Source organism: Podarcis tiliguerta, assembly GCF_965153285.1.
Source record: "Podarcis tiliguerta genome assembly, chromosome: 5".
Lineage (NCBI taxonomy): Eukaryota > Metazoa > Chordata > Lepidosauria > Squamata > Lacertidae > Podarcis > Podarcis tiliguerta.
In genome coordinates, this window is record NC_139538.1 from 6716211 (window position 1) to 6728839 (window position 12629).

The following is a 12629-nucleotide window of genomic DNA, read 5'->3' on the forward strand; positions in this document are numbered from 1 at the left end:
AGAGCGAAAAATATGGTAATTCACGTATAATCTTGCGCTGGTTCACAGCAATGGAGAACAGGCGGGGGTGGGGCTGGTGTGCATCCTAGGGGCGCTGCCCACAGGGTGTGGCATAAGTCCTGGGGGCGTGGTGGGGGTGTGGCACCCAGCACGGGGGGGGGGTGAGGCCGCCATGACACCCCACTGGGATCACGCTGCCAGGGGCAGTGCACTCCCCCCGCACTCCTCTTCCTCCACTGGGACTTCCAGTGGACCCAGGGCAGGGCTTGGCAGGTTTCATAAGGGCTGCTGCTGCTGCTGCTACTGCTTTTTTAATTTTTTTTTAGTGTTTCAACTGTTTTTAACTGGGTTGTAAGGGGACGCAGGTGGCGCTGTGGGTTAAACCACAGAGCCTAGGACTTGCTCATCGGAAGGTCGGCGGTTTGAATCCCTGCGACGGGGCGAGCTCCCGTTGCTTGGTCCCTGCTCCTGCCAACCTAGCAGTTTGAAAGCACGAAGTGCAAGTAGATAAATAGGTACTGCTCCAGCAGGAAGGTAAACGGCGTTTCCGTGTGCTGCTCTGGTTCGCCAGAAGCAGCTTAGTCATGCTGGCCACATGACCCGGAAGCTGTACGCCGGCTCCCTCAGCCAATAAAGTGAGATGAGTGCCACAACCCCAGAGTCAGTCACGACTGGACCTAATGGCCGGGGTCCCTTTACCTTTAAGGGCATTTGGTGGGATGTGCCTGGGAGGAGAGGAGTGGGAGAGAGCAGGGGGGAGGCCTAATTACAGTAGTTCTGGGTAGGGGGAGGGATGGTGTGGGAGGAGGGGCAGGCCAGGTAAGGGGCACACAGCACAGGCAGTTAGTGACTGTGCTGTGTGCCAGCCCTTCCTCCAGCCTGGGGAATTGTGGTTGTCATATCAGCCAGACCTCAGGTTTGCTGTTGAATGCCAGGTCAGCCCAGAATGAAATCTCCCTCCTCCATGACCTGATTATGAACGAGAGGGGTGATCTGGCGTGTATCACTGAAACCTGGGTGGGTGAACAGGGTGGAGTTGGTCTCACCCAGCTGTGCCCACCAGGCCAGACTCAAGAGTCGGAGAGTGCAACATCAGGCCAGACTCAAGAGTCGGGGAAGGGGAGTTGCTGTGGTCTACAAAGATTCACTATCTCCAGGCTCTCTGTCCAGTTGGGGGGGTTAGAAATTGGTCTTGAGACCCTCAAAATAAAATCTGAACAAAATTGGTGAAGTAGCAAAGACTTTATTGATTACAAAATGTTCTTGCAAGACCAGGTGTCTTAAGTAGGCACACCCAAAATTGACAAAGCATAACCTTATATTCCCCATAACCGGAGCACAGGTTCCCTCCTTTGTCTGCCCATTGACTGGGTACTACAAGGTTTACAGCCTATCACGACCGCCTAATTACCCTACTAACATTCCCGCCCCTGTTGACATCTCCCATTACTCTGATTTTGACACCCACCCCTATTGTTTACCTTTGTCCTTATTTGGTCTATGTTCCTATGCATTTACATACTGAAGCAAGTGACAGAGCCACATCCTGACCACTAGTTGTCTCCGTTACAGGTGTAAGCAAGTTCTATACCTGCTGAAGCCTACGAATAAACCGTATTCCAGCTGCAAGCTGTCTTATTTATGAGCATCCTAACCACAAGCTGTTCTAACTATGAGTGTAAGCAAGTCTAGACTGCAGCATTATTGCTTATGTGAAAAAGCAACATTATAATTTCTCACAGGAGAGAAGCTAGAGTGTGTGTTCCTGGTGTGGCGTTCCCAAAGCAAAGGAAGCATTAGACTCTGATAATGAAAATACACACACAGGCTTGAACCAGCAAGACTCTGGGAGGACTGCGTATAATAATCCTGTCCACCCTCCAGCCCAGGTCGTTTTATTCACACAAAAACTTTTTACACCGTGTTCGTAAGAACCAATCAGATTTCCTCTGAGCATTTCAACAAACCCCACATGGGGACAAAGTTAAACTACAAAACTAATTAAGCATGCATACGTCTGGAGTAAATAAAACAGAACTACAAAGGAGTGCATTTGGCAACCCCGGGAGATGATAAACAAGCAATATACATGATAAGAAGGATGGCCAGGAGGACAGCGATCATTATCGCCTTCATGTGAAAATCTGTTTCCTGGCCCTAAGATTAACATCCTAATAAGTTAATGCTGAACCTTAAAATTACAGAGCAGGAAGTAGAAGGGGCTATACAAAGCATGCAATTGCGTAAATCTCCAGGACCGGATGGACTGACCTCAAGATATTATAGATCTTTGAAAGAATGGTTAATACAACCTTTAAAGGAAGTGTGCAATGAAATACTGGAGGGGGAAAAGGCACCGGAGTCGTGGAAAGAGGCCTATATTACACTTATACCAAAAACAGGGACTGAAAAGACACAACTTAAGAACTACCGCCCCATATCACTGCTTAATGTGGATTACAAAATTTTTGCAGACATATTGGCTAAAAGACTAAAAAAGGTATTAGCAGAGGTAATTCATAAAAGATCAAGCGGGCTTTCTCCCAGGCAGACACTTGATGGACAACACGAGGAACATAATTAATATTATTGAAAAATTACAGGAGAATATAAATACTAAAGCAGTTCTGATATTTGTGGACGCAGAGAAAGCCTTTGACAACATTTCTTGGAGTTTTATGAAAAAGAATTTACAGGGGATGGGGGTGGGTGAAAGCTTTGGAAATGGTATAGGTGCAATTTATGCAGAACAGAAGGCTAAACTAATTGTGAACAATGTGGTGACGGAAGAATTTAAGATTGAGAAAGGAACGTGACAAGGGTGCCCAATCTCTCCACTGCTCTTTATATCGGTCCTGGAGGTTTTGCTGAATATGATAAGAAGGGACTAGCAGGTTGAAGGGATACAGGTGGGGGCTAAACAGTACAAATTGAAAGCATTTGCTGGTGACTTGGTATTAACTTTACAGGAGCCTGAGACTAGTACTAAAAGAGCACTGAAATTGCTTCAAGATTTTGGTCAGGTAGCAGGTTTTAAGTTAACTAAAATGAAAACAAAAGTGCTGGAAAAAAATTTAACTGCAATGGAGAGAGATAAGTTCCAGAAGGAGACAGGACTAACATTGGCTAAGAAAGTGAAATATCTGGGGGTTAATATGACTTCTAAGAATGTGAACTTATTTAAAGATAATTATGAAAAATGCTGGTCTGAAGTGAAAAAGGATTTAGAAATATGGTCAAATTTGAAATTATCACTGCTAGGCCGAATTGCTGTTATAAAGATGAATGTATTGCCAAGGATGCTGTTTTTGTTCCAAACATTGCAAATTGTGGATAAAATGGATTGCTTCAAGAAGTGGCAGAGAGATATCTCTAAATTTGTCTGGCAGGGCAAGAAACCTCGAATAAAATTTAAGATATTAACAGATGCTAAAGAAAGAGGTGGATTTGCCCTGCCAGACCTTAAACTTTATTATGAATCAGCCGCTTTTTGCTGGCTGAAAGTATGGATGCTTCTTGAAAACACTGATGTTTTGGACTTGGAAGGTTTTAATAATGTATTTGGTTGGCATGCATACTTGTGGTATGATAAGGTTAAGGTTCATAGGGCCTTTAAGAACCACATTATCAGGAAAGCAATGTTTAATGTTTGGATAAGGTATGAAGACCTGTTAGAAAATAAAACCCCAAGATGGGTGTCACCAATGGAAGCGAAAGCACTGAAAAAACTCAATATGGAGGCCAAGTGGCCAAAGTATTGGGAAATTTTGGAGCAAGAGGGAGACAGGCTAAAACTGCAGAGTTTTGAAAAATTAAAAAACAGAGTGAGAGATTGGCTCCATTATTATCAAATAATGGAGGCATATAAATTGGACAAAAAATTGGGCTTCCAGGTGGAAAAATCAAAATTGGAAACAGAATTGTTAGAACCGAAAGTCAAAAACTTGTCAAGAATGTATAACTTGCTGTTGAAATGGAATACTCAAGATGAATACTCAAGATGGTGAAATCGGTCATGAGTAAATGGGCACAAGATGTTGGACATAACATTATGATGGCTGACTGGGAGCAGTTATGGACCACTGGTATGAAATTTACGGCATGTAAATGTTTTCTTGTGGACATTCGGATTAAAGAAACTTTTGTAACTAAACGGAAATTGGATTATAAATTATTGAAATTCGGTATTGGATGGAAGGTCAAAACAGGAAGCCCACCTTCCACTCTGTAGAAAGATCAAGGCAAAAGCAAAAGGACTGGAGCCTTTAAAAAGTACTTTGCAAAGAAACAAATCTGCCATCTAAGCTTTCTAAACCCCCCCTCGGAAGCAGGGGAAGAGGTGGAGACTCTTTTAACTGTTTATAGCCCTGCAGAGCAGTGGATTTTGAATCTATTTTCTACCGTCTCGAGCCCGGGACCGGGCTGCCAAAAGGAGGGAAAGAACTTTTATAACTAGAAATAATCACCAAAAAGAACAGATCAAGGGAGAACTGAATCTTTTCGTCTTTTATTTGTTGGAAAGGGAAAATGGAGTTGAGCTATAATTGTTACTGAAAGGTGGATAAAAAATAACCGAAGGAATTGTATCAGGCTGCTGTGGAAAGTTACAGAAACACATATCGGACTGTCACATTGTTATACTTTTGGATGGAAAATTCCCACACAGGCTGAAATCTTGCAGAGGAATACAAGCATTTGACCTTGACAGTAAGATAATATTGAAAGACCAGGCTTGGGAACATGGAAGGAAAAATAACAGCTCTGTTTGAACAATTTCAAAAAAACCTGTCTATTTTGGAATTTGGCATTTCGGATTTGAAGGAAAATGTACACAGCCTGGCTCAACAAGGAGAAAAACTAGCAAACTCGGCTCAAGGATTGAAATCAACTCAACAAGGATGGATACATGAGAAGAATATGAATCAAACAGAACAGGCGCTGTCTTCGCAAGAGAAACCGTCAGTGGAAAATATAGTAATAGAGCCTCAGATTGATGGACAAAAAATGGACTATGAGAGTAAAGAGCCCAAAGGACAGATTTGGAAAAGTAGTGCCATATATGGATTGAGTGATACAGGCCTGATAAGATACATTTTGGAAACTGGCACTTTGAGAAAAATTGAAGAAGGGAAAATTAGCAACTTAAAGGAGCAAGTCTTGGACAATTCTTTGGTTCACAAGAGGAATTATAGAGTTTGGGCAAGCTTGCTCAAGAAGGACAAAGGAAATGTGGAGGGGAATGTGCATTTGGACATAACTCCAGGCTCGAAAAAGACTCTGCTGACAGGCCAGGAATATGGTTTAATGACCTCGGACATTAGACAACCTGGCTGACTGATTGAACTTATGGATTGGAAAGACCTTAAAAAGCTGTAAAAGAGACTGGCAGTACCTGAAACCAGGGGGAAAAGATGGTGGGACAAATTTGGAAACTTTTAAGTAAAATTTGATATAATATGGTTTTAATAAGCATTTTGGGGGGATGACGGAAGGAATTTATTTTGGTTCCAGGGAGTAAGATAAGGAAGATGAAACATTAGGATATAAGGGTATGTTATTATAGGGTTTAAGATTAGAAGATTTAAAGTAAATTTTCTTTTTCTATTATTGTCTTTCTTTTTCACAAGGGGTAAAGGTAGATAAGTGAAAAAGCACTAAAAGTTGGATGGAATTTGCCGATTAGATTAAAAATTGGAATACAAAGAGGGAGGTGGGAGGAAGTCAAAGAAACAGGTTAAGGAAAAGAAGGAATTTGAAACCTTGAGTTGTTTGGGGGGGTTTTTTCTTCTCTTTTTTGAGTTTTGTTTTTTGAGATTTTTTGTGGGGGGGGATGGGGAAGAGGGGTTTTTGGTTTTTTTCTTCGTTTGGGTTTTCTTTTGTTTTTACTTCTTTTCTTCCTCTATTCTTTTCTTTTTTATGTATCTTTGTGGATATGTTGTGTTGTGTTATTGGAAAACTCAATAAATATTATTTAAAAATAAAATAACAAAAAAATTTATGGCATGTAATGCCTTAAAGGAGAATTTAATGAAAATGATTTATAGGTGGTACATAACACCAGCCAAGCTTGCAAAAATTTATCATCTGCCCGATAATAAATGCTGGAAATGTAAAGAAGTGGAAGGTACTTTCTTTCATCTTTGGTGGACGTGCCCAAGGATCAAGACCTTCTGGGAGATGATATATAATGAAATGAAAAAGGTATTTAAATATACCTTTCTGAAGAAACCAGAGGCCTTTCTCCTGGGCATGGTCGGCCAATTGGTGTTAAAGAAAGATAGAACCTTTTTTATGTATGCTACAACAGCAGCAAGAATACTCATCGCAAAGTACTGGAAGACACAAGAACTACCCACCCGGGAAGAATGGCAGATGAAACTGATGGACTACATGGAAATGGCGGAAATGACCGGCAGAATCCGAGACCAGGGAGAAGAGTCGATGGAAGAAGATTGGGAAAAATTTAAAGTATATTTACAGAAATATTGTAAAATTAATGAATGTTAGAAGTATATTGGAATGAAGCTATATGGTTTTAGCAGAAGGGTTATTAAGAATTATATGAATATTAAGCGTTTATGTGTTAAAGTGGAAAATTTAAAGTTAAATTGTGTTAGGATAAATTCTAGAATAAAAATTGAAGACGAGGGAAAGGATTTGTTGAACCAGATAATTTGAACTAGAATACAAAAAAGGGAGGTGCGAGGAAGCCGAGGAAATAAGCTAATGAAAGATTTAGATACAAAATTTGGATGTGTGTTTTTGTTTTTTTGTTTTTTTATGTTGCATTGTTGTATTTTTTTTTATTGTTGTTGATGTATTGTTTGTGGAATTCATGTATTGTTTTTCTTCATTGCTTCTCTTTTTATAATTATAAAATATTTAATAAATTTTATAAAATAAAATAAAAAGATTAACATCCTAAGACTAACTTATCAGAAAAGCTACATCAAAGAAACTGCCCGTGATCTTTTATGGCCCAGGATGCATGCCTGGCGAAGCAACTGGCAACTGGGCTGTGTACGTGACTTGTCAAGCAAGAGAAATGGGCAGTAGAGGAAAAATGGAATAAATGAAGTTTATGGGATTTAATCAGAAATTATTGTCAATACATCAAACCCAGTCAACACCAAGCACTCATCATGGACACAATGGCTTGATGTATATTTTATAATTCCTCATGGTAATCCCGTCTGATCCCCACACTCTGGATATTTGCACTCCTACACCTGGCATTGAGCAATCGGACTTCACGGCCGGCATGACTACCATGGGGCTGTTCCAACATGTCACTGATAATTATTTTTGCACGTTAGTCTGAATAAATAGCCTCGATTCCTTTACAAAACTGTTTGCCAAATTCCATTTGTTGTAACATTGTTTTCGTAAATTTCCAGGATATGTTAGCAAACGCTTTTTCTGCATCCACTAGCATTAATACTGCTGGCTTATCAGTTCTGGTTTCCAGGTATTCCAAAACTTTGATAACATAACATTTCTAATGTTATTTTGCATATGGTGTCCCGGGAAGAAGTCAGCCTGGTCCTTAAGAATGTTTTTCAGCCTTTCTGTGATTATGTCCACAAATATTTTGTAGTCATTATTTAGAAGAGCAGTTGGCCTATAATTAGACATATTTGTCAGGTCAGTTCCCTGTTTAGGGATTAAGGTTATGAAGCTCTCTGACCATGATTTTGTGAGCTTTCAGTTTTTTTAGTATATCATTCATTGTATCCTTCAGCGATTGGAATAAAGATTCTTCAAGTTTTTTGTAAAAGCTTGCTGGAAGGCCGTCCGGGCCCAGCGTCTTCCCTATTTTTGTTCTTTTAATGGCTTGTTCTACTTCCATTGCTGTGATTGATGAGTTTAAGGAAATAAATTTCTCCTTTGGTATTTTTGGGAGTTTGTTTTGTTTCAGGTATTCTTCTATTTCTTCATTGCATTCTGATCCTTCTTTATATAATTTCCTGTAGAAGTTCACAAAATTTCTATTTATTTCCTTTGAGTCATCAATTATGTTATCTTCAATTTCAATTTTATTTATGATTCTTTCATTTTGTTTCTTTTTAAGTTGTCAGGCTAATAATTTTCCAGGTTTGTTGGCAAACTCAAAACTCCTGTGCCTTAGCCACTTAATTTTCCATTTTATTTCTTGATTAATGGTCATCGAAAATTGTGTCTGTAATAGTTTTATGTTTTGTTTAATTTGTTCGTTGTCTGGGTTGCTAAATAGTTCTTTTTCATTTCTTCCAATTTCTTCCCATATCTCCATTTTTTCTCTCTTTAATTTTCTTTTCATGAGTGTTCTGCTGTATGAAGAATCCTCTTAGCACAGCCTTGCTTGCATCCCATACAGTTTTAACGTCTCTTCCTTGGTTCAAGTTATATTCAAAAAATTCTTTTAATGCTACCTTTGCTTTTTGAAGGACAGTTTCATCATTTAGCAAACTCTCATTTAGTCTCCATCTGCTCACTCTTCTCTTTCCTCCTTTCATCCATACTCATATCGGGTTATGGTCTGAGATTGTTCTTGGCTGGATTTCCACCTTATTTACATTTATTAATAGCTCTTTCAAGGTCCAAATGGCGTCTATTTGTCCCACTGAATTATTAGGTTCAGAGAAATGTGTGAATTCCTTTCTAGTAGGGTATTTAAATCTTCATATATCATTCATACATCTTTACAAGAGGGGGTGGTCCCTGCCTGTTTGAAGGAGGCAGTGGTAAAACCACTCCTTAAGAAACTTTCCCTGGATTCAGAAAACCTAACTAACTACTGGCCAGTTGCTAATCTCCCTTTCCTGAGCAAGGTTCTGGAGCAAGTGTGTGATGGCCTGGGATTCCGATTCGGAGGATGAAACAGAGGAATCCCGGCCTGCACAGGAGTCCCCGCCTCCAGGGCCGGCTGAACTGGGGCAAGGCCTAGATGCTGAAGAGCCTGCACCTGTGGCAGTGCATCAGGAGCTGGCCCCAGGTGAAGCCCTTCTGGCCCCAGAGAGGCTTGACGACTCAGTGGCCACAGGTGAGCCTCCTCCAGGGCCCAGTAACCCTTCGGCCTCTCCTGATCTGCAGAGGTTTAGAGCAGAGAGGCGAAGGGAACTGGTTGCCCCCAGGAGGAGTGCTCGCCTTAAGGCCAGAGGAGGCGGGGCTCCTGGGGGCCGGGACCGCCCCTGGCCTTAGAAGAGGATAAAAGCCCAGTCAGCCCGGTCCCAGGTTGCGGGAGCAACGTCGTTGTTGGCTTCGGACCTTCCTGCGTTCCTGATCCCTGCTCGGCCTCCTGTTCCTGACTATCCGGTACTCCTGTTCCCTGCTCGGCCTCCTGTCCCCGACCATCCGGTGTTCCTGTTCCCTGCACAGCCTCCTGTTCCAGCGTTCCTGTTCACCGCCCGGCACTCTGCCTCGGACCTTGCCCCTCTTCGTGTGGACTCTGCTACACCCAAGGTACCTTACCCCCGGGACCAGCACAGTTTGCTCCCGCCACCTCCCGCACTCCCCCTTCGTAGGGGTGCGTTCGGGAAGAGCCAGAGGCCATGGCTGAACAGGCGGCTGCACTGGTGGCTTTGGCCCAGGAGAACCAGGCCTTGTCTCACACCGTGCAGCAGCTCAGTGACGCGGTTGAGGCACTTCAGCAACGCTTGGAAGCCCTACCGGCTCCTGGGGCCGACGCCCCGGCTCCGGGCAAGTACCCAGTGGCTTTGCCTGAGAAATTTGATGGAGCCCCGGCCAGCTTTCCCATGTTCCTGGCCCAGGCCAAACTGTATATTCAGGGGCGAGCCCGGAACTTTCCTGACGACCGTACCAAGGTGCACTTTTTGATTAGCTTGTTAAAGGACCAGGCGGCCAAGTGGGCGTTGCCGCTACTCAGGCAAGACTCCCCCTTGCTGGCAGACTATACGGGGTTTTGCAATCGTTTGGAGGCCGCGTTCGGCAACCCCCAGAAAGAGAGTCAAGCCAACCGGGCGATTCGGCATTTGAAACAGGGCAAGTCCACGGTGGCCACATATACCACGGAGTTTCGGCTGTTGGCACAGGACTTGACCTGGAATGACTCGGCACTGCGGGACCAGTATCTCGAAGGGCTTTCGGACGAGGTACTGGACCAGTTGGCCACAATGGAACGCCCCACCACGCTGGACACTCTCATTCAACGGAGTCTACAAATAGACGACCGGTTGGAGGATCGTCGTCAGGCCCGGGGTCGCCGACACTTCCAGTTCACGGCACCAGCTTTTTCCGGCAGCCCCACGGTCACAACTGATTTAACGGAGGAGCCTATGCAGCTCGGGGCAGTGCGGCCACGCCTTTCCCCCGCAGAGAAGGCGCGGCGTCGGGATGGAAATCTCTGTCTTTACTGTGGCGGAAGTGGACACTTCGCTCGGTCCTGCCCTGAGAAACGCCAGCCGCAGGGAAACCGCCAACCCCAGTAGCTGATGGCCCTAGCTACCGGGGGTCCCAAACCGTACAGAATGGGCCCGCACCAATGGACTTGCAACATCTTATGGTTTCGGTACGTTTATACCCTCCAGGTGGGCCCTGGATCCTCACCCATGCTTTGGTAGATTCAGGGGCAACCCGCTCCTATATGGACGCTGCTTTTGCCGCCCATCATCAGGTGCCACTTCGGAACAAGCCAGTACCGGTCCAGGTGGAAGCGATTGACGGACGACTTCTGCGGTCAGGTGCCGTTACTCAGGAGACCCAGCCTCTGGTCCTGTGTCTCCAGCAGCACCGGGAGTTGCGAACTTTGGACATTGCCTCTATGCCCCGCTTCCCCCTGGTGCTCGGGATGGACTGGCTGGAAGCCCACAACGTTCAGATTGACTGGGTCAAACGGACCGTGCACTTCCCAGTCCCATGTTCCCATGCTCAATCCGGAACGCTGGCGTCCGCGCCCTCAGAGGAGGCAGCACCCACGCTCCCAGCCGTGTACCAGGACTACCAGGACGTGTTCGAGGAACGGGGGGCAGACCAGCTGCCGCCGCATCGGCCTTTTGACTGCGGCATAGACCTCCAACCCGGAGCGCCTTTACCAGTGAGTCGCTTATATTCCCTAACAGAGCCAGAGCGCGAGGCTTTGCAGGACTTCTTGCGCAAGAACCTGGAGCGTGGGTTCATTAGGCCTTCCACCTCGCCCACCGCGGCACCGGTGCTTTTTGTTAAGAAGAAATGTGGGGAACTCCGCCCTTGCCATGATTACCGAGCCCTGAACAAAATTACCGTCCCAGACCGGTACCCCTTGCCCCTTATCTCGGAGCTGCTGGAGCGGGTGCAAGGGGCACAGGTGTTCACCAAGCTGGACCTCCGGGGGGCCTACAACTTGATTCGGATCCGAGCCGGGGATGAGTGGAAGACAGCGTTTGGGACCCGGTACGGGCAGTTCGAATATTTGGTTATGCCTTTCGGTTTGTGCAACGCGCCTGCTGTGTTTCAACGCTACATCAACCACGTGTTTCAGGACTTGTTAGACAAGTACGTGGTGGTGTATTTGGATGACATACTGATTTACTCCCGTGACCCGGCCCGCCATGAGGGACATGTCCGGACCGTGCTGCAGCGCTTGCGTGAGCACCGTTTGTACGCAAAGCTCAGCAAGTGCGAGTTCCATCAGCGGACTGTGGACTTCCTTGGTCACCGGCTCTCTCCAGATGGGGTGCAAATGGACCCGGGGAAGGTGACAGCGGTTCAAGAATGGGCGGCACCCCGGAACCGCAAGGACCTACAGCGTTTCCTGGGGTTCGCCAATTACTACCGGACCTTCATCGCTGATTATGCTCATCGCACCACCCCGTTGACCCGGCTACTGCGCCCAAAGACGCCGTTTTCCTGGGACAAGGAGGCAGAGGAGGCGTTTCAGGGGTTGAAGGCCTGTTTCCAGAGGGCACCAATCTTACAACATCCTGACCCCTCTCGACCCTTTGTGGTGGAGACCGACGCTTCCAGTACGGCTCTCGGTGCCGTCTTGTCTCAACAGATTGGTCCTGAAGCGCCACTCTTACCCTGTGCCTTCTATTCCCGCCAGCTCCTACCAGCGGAGCGTAACTATACTGTGTGGGAGCGGGAACTACTGGCCATCAAGGTAGCCTTTGAGGTCTGGCGCCACCATCTTGAGGGGGCACGACATCCGGTGGAGGTGAGAACCGACCACCGGAACCTGGAGTACCTCCAGACCACCCGCAAGCTGAACCAAAGACAGATCCGGTGGGCGTTGTTCTTTTCCCGGTTCCAGTTCCGGATCCGCTACATCCCTAGCTCTCAGAATCAGAAGGCGGATGCCCTGTCCCGGAAACCTGAAGACAACGCAGACACGGTACAGCAAGCAGAACCCACCACGATCCTACCTCCGGCTGCATTCCTGGCCACCCAGGAGGCGCAGCCACTGCAGGTTCGGGTGCGGGAACAGCAGCGGGTCGACGCTTGGGCCCAGGAACGACTCCGGGAGCTGGCTGAAGGGTCCAGCCCACAATATCCGGGGCTGGTCCTGCATCAGGGCCTTCTGCTGCACCACGGTCGTCTGTACATCCCGCCAGGGCCACTACGGCTGGAGGTTCTCCGGATGGCCCATGATGCCCCAGCAGCGGGGCACTTTGGACGGTATCGGACCACCCATCTGGTCAGTCGAGAGTTTTGGT